General features: G+C 40.1%; 1 pseudogene; it reads right to left on the bottom strand.

The window, feature by feature from the left end:
- Window positions 1–2,134: 2,134 nt before the first annotated feature.
- Window positions 2,135–2,685, bottom strand: LOC118972002 (large ribosomal subunit protein uL14 pseudogene; annotated as a pseudogene).
- Window positions 2,686–9,002: the final 6,317 nt, after the last annotated feature.

The following is a 9,002-nucleotide window of genomic DNA, read 5'->3' on the forward strand; positions in this document are numbered from 1 at the left end:
TCTACCTTAGAGCTTCAGAGACCTGCCAGCTCAGTTTCAGGAAAATAGTCCAACACCATCTCCTAGACACAAGATGTCATTTCTCAAAACATTTTTTAAAAGCACTTTGTGCTTTCTTCAAACAGGTGAATGACGTTGTTGGCATTTCTTTAGGAAGGCAATTAGTGAACGGGGTATTATTCTCCAGTGGAGAATCCTGGGGTAGGTTAGCAAGATCTGGGGAACCTAGTTTACTCCTCTACAAGGCAAGATCATGAATAGAGGGTTCTACAATTGAAGCAAGAAGGGTAGATAACTTTTTCAGAAGGCTTTGTATGACTCACACATTTTATGAGAATAAAAGTAGTGTCTGTCTTAAATTAATAAAAGTACTGTCTTAAATTCTCAGCTTTCTCCACATAAAAGGAAAGATTTGTGTGACTTAATAGATAACAGAACCATAATGAGCTATAAAAAAGCAGATGTATCTATTAAGACTAGTTTTGGCTACATATAATAACATTGCAAAATAAATAAATAAAAATAATAACCAAAAAACCAAACAGAGGCTAAACAAGATAGATGTGTCTTTCTTTCTCAAATAAGTCGAGAGTAGGCAGCCCAGGGCCAGCAGAGAGTTCCATGATCATCAAGGACTAGGAACTCTCCAGTGGTGCTCTATCATCATTTGTATGCCATCTCATGCTCCAAAATGTCCAAATGGGCTTAGATCTGGCAAAGAATTCAAAGAAAAGAACTAGCAGTTAGAATGTTTGGTTTTTATTTGTACTTTTCTCTCTTTCTAGATCAGTCATGGTAAATGTATGTGTGGATAAAATGAGATTTCCTGTGGCCAGGATTCTCACCTGGCCCTGGTTGACTAGCTCACTGCACACTTGTGGGCAGTACATGGCTGTTGACTCTATATAAAGAGCTCTGCCCAGTGCTCTGGGCATGACACAGTGGCAGGGCTGCAAGGCTGCAGGAGAGCAGAGCAGAGGCTGGAGTGGTGGCAGTGCCGAGGACAGAGGCCCAGAGGACAGCTGTGCGGGACAACTGTGCAGAGAGGCACAGGGGATGGCTGTGCGGACAGAGGGGCCCAGAGGCAGAGACCAGCTTGCTGCATGCAGACTCACTCTGAGTGAATGGGATTCTAGTGACTGACCGGCCACCTGGAAATAACGTTGGGTATAACCCTTTCACCCCAAGAACATTTTGCTGTCAATTTCTTTGGTCACATTGAATCCACAGCGAACTTGCCTGGGGCTGAAACCCATTGGCAAGACAGTATGGCACTTTTATCATTCAGTTTCTCTTTCCTCCCACAAGGAACATTGTTGATTCTTTGCATGCCTGCTTTCTGAGTCCAGATGTAACTCCAGAATACTTCTCAACACAGCAGTTAATCTACCAGCAATCTACTGGCTTTGTCATAACAATAATTATTGGTTCCCTGCTCTGGATGCTTGAAAATTTGGTGAATGTTATTTTCTCCAATGCAGTTGGATGGAAGCCAAGGCTGTATTATTGCATCTGAGATTGCTGGAGTTTCTAGTCAATCTAGATTTAAAACACACCCAGGGTGCCTCATCCAGTTCCAAGTTCCAGTTTGTTTCAGTTGAATTATAAACATAAGGAGACCTGTACAGTAACCTCAGTCTGGAATCCTTTTTAACTTTTATAATACCTCCCCTCTCTTTAACTTTATTTTGCCCACATCTAGTATATCTGCAATATTTTTTTCGTCTGGACCTTTATCAGGTTTTATAGGAACAACAACTCTCTTTCTTTATGAGCTCACATTTCATCAGCTTACATAATATTTAATTAAGTTGCATAATTAAAATAACCTGATGTAAACAGATTTGGGAACAATCCTAGCTGAATCTCAGGAGACATACAGCAGTGAGAGCAGAAAACAGGAACATAGCTCCTGGTGCTGACCTTTCTGCTTTTCCCAAGCCTTGGGGAAGATATTCCACCGATGCAGTGGATGGGGTCTGCTCATCCTCTGAGTCAGTTAAACCAGGGTCAGTTAGGGACTCCACTGTCAAACAGAAGCCCCTGACTTTAACTAAGTAGTACCTTGGCATGATTTCCTTTTTTCATGCATGTTTTCTTTAAAAAGGAAACCAATTAGCTCTAAATGTCCTTATTACTTTTTCTGGAGGGGGAGCAAAAAATTCACCCTTTTCCCTGAGCAGGGGAGTAGTAAATATTTTTTAATGCAGTGGTTTTCCTTTTTTTTGAACACAGATAGTGTACATGAAAAACATGATGCAGTGCTGTCAGCATCGGACAGCATTCTGGGTCCTGAGTCTGCACACACCTTGGCAGCTGGCCCTGTGATGGCAGAACCTCTCACCTCACCTTTATTGTTTACTATTGTCCCCCAGGATGGTCAAAATAAAGTACCTTTCTTTCTCTAGGGTAACCTCTGTTGAATCACGACTGCCAGCCTAACCTTTTTGAGCTCCAGTTTACCTTTCTTGACTGTGGCCATCATCATGTCACCCACACCAACAGTGGGAAGTCTGCTCAGCTATCTTGAGATTTACTTCACAGAGATACACAGAATTTTGGAATCTATGTTGTCAGCTCAGTTGGTCATGCTCCTACCAGAAGACCCAGGGAAATGTGGAATTTTGCACTGGAGAACCGACCACATCCTTGTTTCTGTATCTTGAATACAGGAAAAGGCCACATTGCTATTTTTTTAAATTGTTGTAAAAAAAGTATATAACATAAAATTTATCCTTTGAACGCTTTTTGAGTGTCTAATTGAGTGTAGTCTTATGTTGTGCAACCATTGCCACATCTCTCTTTAAGAACTTTTTCCTCCCCTAACAGGAACTCATACCCATTAACCTCTAACTCCACATTCCTCCCCCAACCCCTGGCAACCACCATGCTGCTTTCTGTTTCTAGGCATTCTGTTATAAATGGAATTGTATAATAAGTGTCCTTTTGTGACTGGCTTCTTTCACTTAGCATCATGTCTTCAAGCTTCATCCGTGTTGTTCCACTGGTTTTTAAATGATTTTCCCACTCAGACTACACTGTCATAGTCTAGTCTTCTGTACACCCCCAAGAAGACCAGGAGATTGCCTCTCTTCCTCCCGCCTCCAGGAAAGTAGTAGTTACCTGGCCTCCTGCTCTCACAAGTGTGAATGTCAGCTATGGCCTTTTGGGGGGACCATCCCACAGTCCCCCAGACATGGTTGCTGGGCCTCGTATGTCCTTTCGGAGGTTCTAGGATTTCCAAATGTCTATTAAATCTTCTGCAACAATCAATTCAAATACACAAGTTTGGCTACTCAAATTACTTTTTCCAAAAGTACTTTAAAATGCATTAAGTTATTAATTGCCTGCTGGTACTTTAATCAAATGGGAAAATTGACATAGCCAGAGGCATGTATTTTTGTAGAAAGAAAATTTATTTAAGAAGAAACAGCAGCTCTTACTGCTTAATTTAAACTGAGAAAACTGTGGAAAATCAACTGCTATGGAAAATTAATAAAACATTTCCAGCTGCAAACAGTGACTAATTGTACAAGATGAATACTGCCCAGAATTAATAACTTGCAGCCTTCTGTGTGAAGAACCCCCCACCACTTCAATTTACTGGGAGATTAAATTACTTCTAAGTTTGCCATATTAAAACAGAACATGAATAAAACGTTAGTGAACGCACATCTATTATTTACTGTCTGTGATATGGATATAATTATTTCCAAACAACTACAATGTGACGTGACCAGTAATATTTAAATGACTCTTTTAGCAAGAAAATCTACTGCAACATTTTTTACCCCAAAGAAAAAAAAACCTTTTTATTTCTAAAGTAATAACATGATGACTAGTGGACTTCAAAGGTAATACATCCCTGCCCCAGTGGACTGAAATGTGCTCATTTTCCAAGCTTATATTTGTCTCACTAGATATTGCTTTGAGGAGTATGTGCTGCAAAAAATCTTAGCATTTCATTTATGAGCTCTGATCTTAAGTGGTATCCTGTCCCACACCCCAGAGGAAACCAATGTGTCCCAGAACAACATGGCCAACACCCTTTAAAAGCTTCTCCTCACGCATGGTGTGACCATGAGCACATATGCCCAGCTGCATAGATTCCTTTATGGCAAGCAGAAGGGAAGGCCAGAAATATTTCCTGAAGAAATGGGGTTCATTCATAAGGGACATACATCAGAACAGACCCCATCAACATCATGCACATATTCTCCAAGCTTGCTCGACACTGCATTCTCTTGTGGACCTTGGTGATAAAATGAGTATTAAATAACATAAACAAATGTTGTTCTTTTTCCATCTCTCTTGCCAGGATTGGTTTATTTTCTTGCCCTAAAAAAAGCTGCCAAGAGGGTCTGTCAGCATTCCTAGTACATTAAACCCTGAGATCCTGAGAAACAAGGAACTTTAAGGAGATGCCACTTAATGACCAGGAGAGATGTATTCAAGTGAGAGGGATAAAGAAAAGAAATTCAGAAAACTAGGAGTTCTATTTTTATGGACTGATGGGATGTTTTTAGGTTTGTTTTGATTGCTTGTTTGTTTTTAAAGTTTTAGAGATTAGAAAATAACTCAAAAAACCAAGAGGGAATGAGCCAATTTGATATGTATGTTGAGGAGACATATCAAAGATGGAGATTTTCTTCTCTCAGTGGAGAGGCATTGCCTCTGTCGGCTGTGTATCCTTTAATGCTCACACAGAGGGTACACTCAGCTCTTGCCATTTGATATTGCTGGCAGGAAGGTCTGAGTATGGGCCTGGAGAGAATAAAGGCATGTTGTTTAGAAATGCAGAGGCTTAACCTGAAGCATAACTGGTTTGGGGTTTACCACAGAAGTTATCTGGACATATCATTGATTTCCAGGTTTTAAATGTAATTCTAAACAAGATCTGGCCACACAGCCTCTGCTGTGTGATATAGAAAGACTTTATCTGCCACCAAATGCCACTCAGACTTAATGCTGGAGCGGTGGATTGTATAAATTGGGGCATTCTTTGAGGCCTGTAAGCTTTATGGCCTCTCAGAGAAGGAAAGATGAGGCCTGCTTCCTCTTTCCCTAGAACACTTTCTAGGTTGTTCTTTTCTGCATATTTGGGTTCACTTTGGTTTCCTACTTTTAGAAACAGGGAAACCTTGCATTAGCAGGCCCAGCCTTATCTGTCGGCCACGCAGGCAGTGGCAGATGCCAGTGGGCTGAGCAGCCACAGGGAAGGTTCCTTGGCCCGGGAACGCCTGCCTTCCCTACTGGCAAGTGTGAGGCAAACACCCCCAAAATAGGCATTGGTTGACTTGTCCTGCTCGTAACAACTACCAAGCAGGAGCGGACAGTGTGGGTCACCAGCCCCTGAAGTGCAGCACGAAGGGAGAAGGGGGACACAGGACACACAGTCAGGCTGTCTGGCCCTGAATTGGCTCCCACCCTTTAGAAGTGGCAGACTGACCTGCTCTCTTGCCTCCACACAGCATTTCAGGTATGGTGTTTGCTCCAACCTTAAATTAAAACAGGACATATAAGAAGTATAAATTTTCCCTGAAGAGTTGTCTACACTTAGTGTCTCCAACTCCCTTCATTTTCCTTGAACCCATTTCAGTCAGACTTCATCCCTGCTGTTTCTTCAGAACTGCCTTTATCAAGGTCATCATGACCTTCACATTGTCAACCCCAGTGGTCATCTCCTGGCCCTCCTGTTATTTGTCTGGCAGGAACATCTTACCCAGTTCATCTTTCTTTTCTTTTGAATCACTTTTTGTGCTCAGCTACCACGAGGCCACTCTCTTCTTGTTTTCTTTCTGCTTCCCTGACCACCCCTCAGTCCACTTCTCATGGTTTGTCTCCTTAAATTGTGGCACTATTACCATCTCATATATAATATATTCTATTTATTATTTGATTATTATCTCTTTCTCCCCAGCTAGATTATAACCTCCAGGAGGGCAGGGAATTTGTGTCTTGCTCATGTAGTCCTGATTCATGGTAGACACTTATTATTATTTTTATTGAAGTATCATTGATATACACTCTTATGAAGGTTTCATATGAAAAACAATGTGGTTACTACATTCACCCATATTATCAAGTTCCCCCAACACCCCATTGCAGTCACTGTCCATCAGTGTAGAAAAATGCCACATAGTCACTACTTCAGTAGACACTTATTAAATATTGCTGTAATGTTGAAGAACACACTGACTTAGAATACTTCACCTAAATCGATTTAGCAATGTCCTTTTTTACAAGGTATATGACATTAATACAGTAGAATCATATCTTGCATAGGGATTAGGCACTGAAGTCACCCTTTGAGGAGAAAATCTCATACAATCAAAAACCCACTCCTTTTTCTTATTTTGCTATCATTAATGTACAAATACATGGCCAACATTATGGTTACGAGACTCCCCCCATCATCAAGTCCCCACCACATACCCCATTACACTAACTATACATCAGCACAGTAAGATGCTGTAGAATCATTACTTGTCTTCTTTGTGTTATACCACCTTCCTCATGTCCCCAACCCTACATTATACATGCTAATGCCCCTTTTTCCTCCTTATCCCTCCCTTCCCACCCATCCTCCCTGATCCCTTTCCCTTTGGTAACTGTTAGTCCATTCTTGGGTTCTGTGAGTCTGCTGCTGTTTTTTCCTTCAGTTTTTTTTCTTTGTTCTTATACTCCACATATGAGTGAAATCATTTGATACTTGTCTTTCTCTGTCTGGCTTATTTCACTGAGTATAATACCCTCAGGCTCCATCCATGTTGCTGCAAATGATAGGATTTTGTTTTCTTCTTATGGCTGAATAATAGTCCATTGTGTATATGTACCACATCTTCTTTATCCATTCATCCACTGATGAACACTTAGGTTGTTTCCATTTCTTGGCTATTGTAAATAGTGCTGCGATAAACATAGGGGTGCATATGTGTTTTTCAAACTGGGCTCCTGCATTCTTAGGGTAAATTCCTAGGAGTAGAATTCCTGGGTCAAATGGTATTTCTATTTAGAGTCCTCTGAGGAACCTCCATACTACTTTCCACAACTGTTGAACTATTTTACATTCCCACCAGCAGTGTAGAAGGGGACCCCTTTCTTCACATCCTCCCCAACATTTGCTGTTGTTTGTCTTTTGGATGGTGGCCATCCTAACTGGTGTGAGGTGATAGCTCATTGGGGTTTTAATTTGCATTTCTCTGATGGTTAGCAATGTCGAGCATCTTTTCATGTGCCTGTTGGCCATCTGAAATTCTTCTTTGGAGAAGTGTCTGTTCAGCTCCTCTGCCCATTTTTTAATTGGCTTAATTGCTTTTTGTTTGTTGAGGTACATGAGCTCTTTATGTAATTTGGATGTCAACCCCTTATTGGATATATCATTTATGAATATATTCTCCCAAACTGTAGGATGTCTTTCTGTTCTACTGATGGTGTCCTTTGCTGTACAGAAGCTTTTTAGTCCCACTTGTTCATTTTTGCTTTTGTTTCCCTTCTGCTGGGAGATACATTCATGAAGAAGCTGCTTATGTTTATGTCCAAGAGATTTTTGCCTATGTATTTTTCTAAGAGTTTTATGGTTTCATGACTTACATTCAGGTCTTTGATCCATTTTGAGTTTACTTTTGTGTATGGGGTTAGACAATAATCCAGTTTCATTCTCTTACATGTAGCTGTCCAGTTTTGACAACATCAGCTGTTGAAGAGGCTGTCATTTCCCCATTGTATGTCCATGGCTCCTTTATCATATAATAATTGACCATATATGCTTGGGTTTATATCAGGGCTCTCTAGTCTGTTCCATTGGTCTATGGATCTGTTCTTGTGCCAGTACCAAATTGTCTTGATTACTGTGGCTTTGTAGTAGAGCTTGAAGTCAGGGAGCATAATTCCCTCCACTTTATTCTTCCTTCTCAGGATTGCTTTGACTATTCAGGGTCTTCTGTGGTTCCATATGAATTTTAGAAGTATTTGCTCTAATTCACTGAAGAATGCTGTTGGTATTTTGATAAGGAGTGCACTGAATCTGCAGGTTGCTTTAGGCAGAATGGCTATTTTGACAAAATTAATTCTTCCTATCCACGAGTACTGGATGTGTTATCATTTATTGGTATCTTCTTTAATTTCTCTCATAAGTGTCTCGTAGTTTTCAGAGTTTAGGTATTGCACTTCCTTGGTTAGGTATATTGCTAGGTATTTTATTCTTTTAGATGCAATTGTGAATGGAATTGTTTTCCTGATTTCTCTTTCTGCTAGTTCATTGTTAGTATATAGGAGTGTAACAGATTTCTGTGTATCTGTTTTGCATTCTGCAACTTTGCAGAATTCAGATATTAGATCTAGTAGTTTTGGAGTATATTTTTAATGTTTTTTTATATACAATATCATGTCATTGGCAAATAGGGACAGTTTGACTTCTTTCTTACCTATATGGATGCCTTTTATACCTTTGTGTTGTCTGATGGCCATGGCTAGGACCTACAGAACTGTGTTGAATAAAAGTGAGGAGTGGGCATCCTTGTCTTGTTCCCGATCTTAAAGGAAAAGCTTTCAGCTTCTTGTTGTTAAGTATGATTTTGGCTGTGGGTTTGTCATATATTGCCTTCATTATGTTGAGGTACTTGCCCTCTATACCCATTTTGTTAAGAGTTTTTATCATGATTTTGTTGAATGCTTTTTCAGCATCTATGGAGATAATTGTGTGGTTTTTGTCCTTCTTTTTGTTGATGTGGTGGATGATGTTGATGGATTTTCAAATGTTGTACCATCCTTGCATCCCTGGGATGAATCCCACTTGATCATGATGAATGATCTTTTTAATGTATTTTTGAATTCAGTTTCCTAACATTTTGCTGAGTATTTTTTCATCTATGTTCATCAGGGATATTGCTCTGTAATTTCCTTTTTTTGTGGTGTCTTTGTCTGGTTTTTGAATTAGAGTGATGTTGTCCCCAAAGACTGGTTTGGGAGTGTTTCCTCCTCTTCTACTTTTTGGAAAACTT

This window comes from Manis javanica, chromosome 8 (assembly GCF_040802235.1).
Source record: "Manis javanica isolate MJ-LG chromosome 8, MJ_LKY, whole genome shotgun sequence".
Classification (NCBI taxonomy): Eukaryota; Metazoa; Chordata; class Mammalia; order Pholidota; family Manidae; genus Manis; species Manis javanica.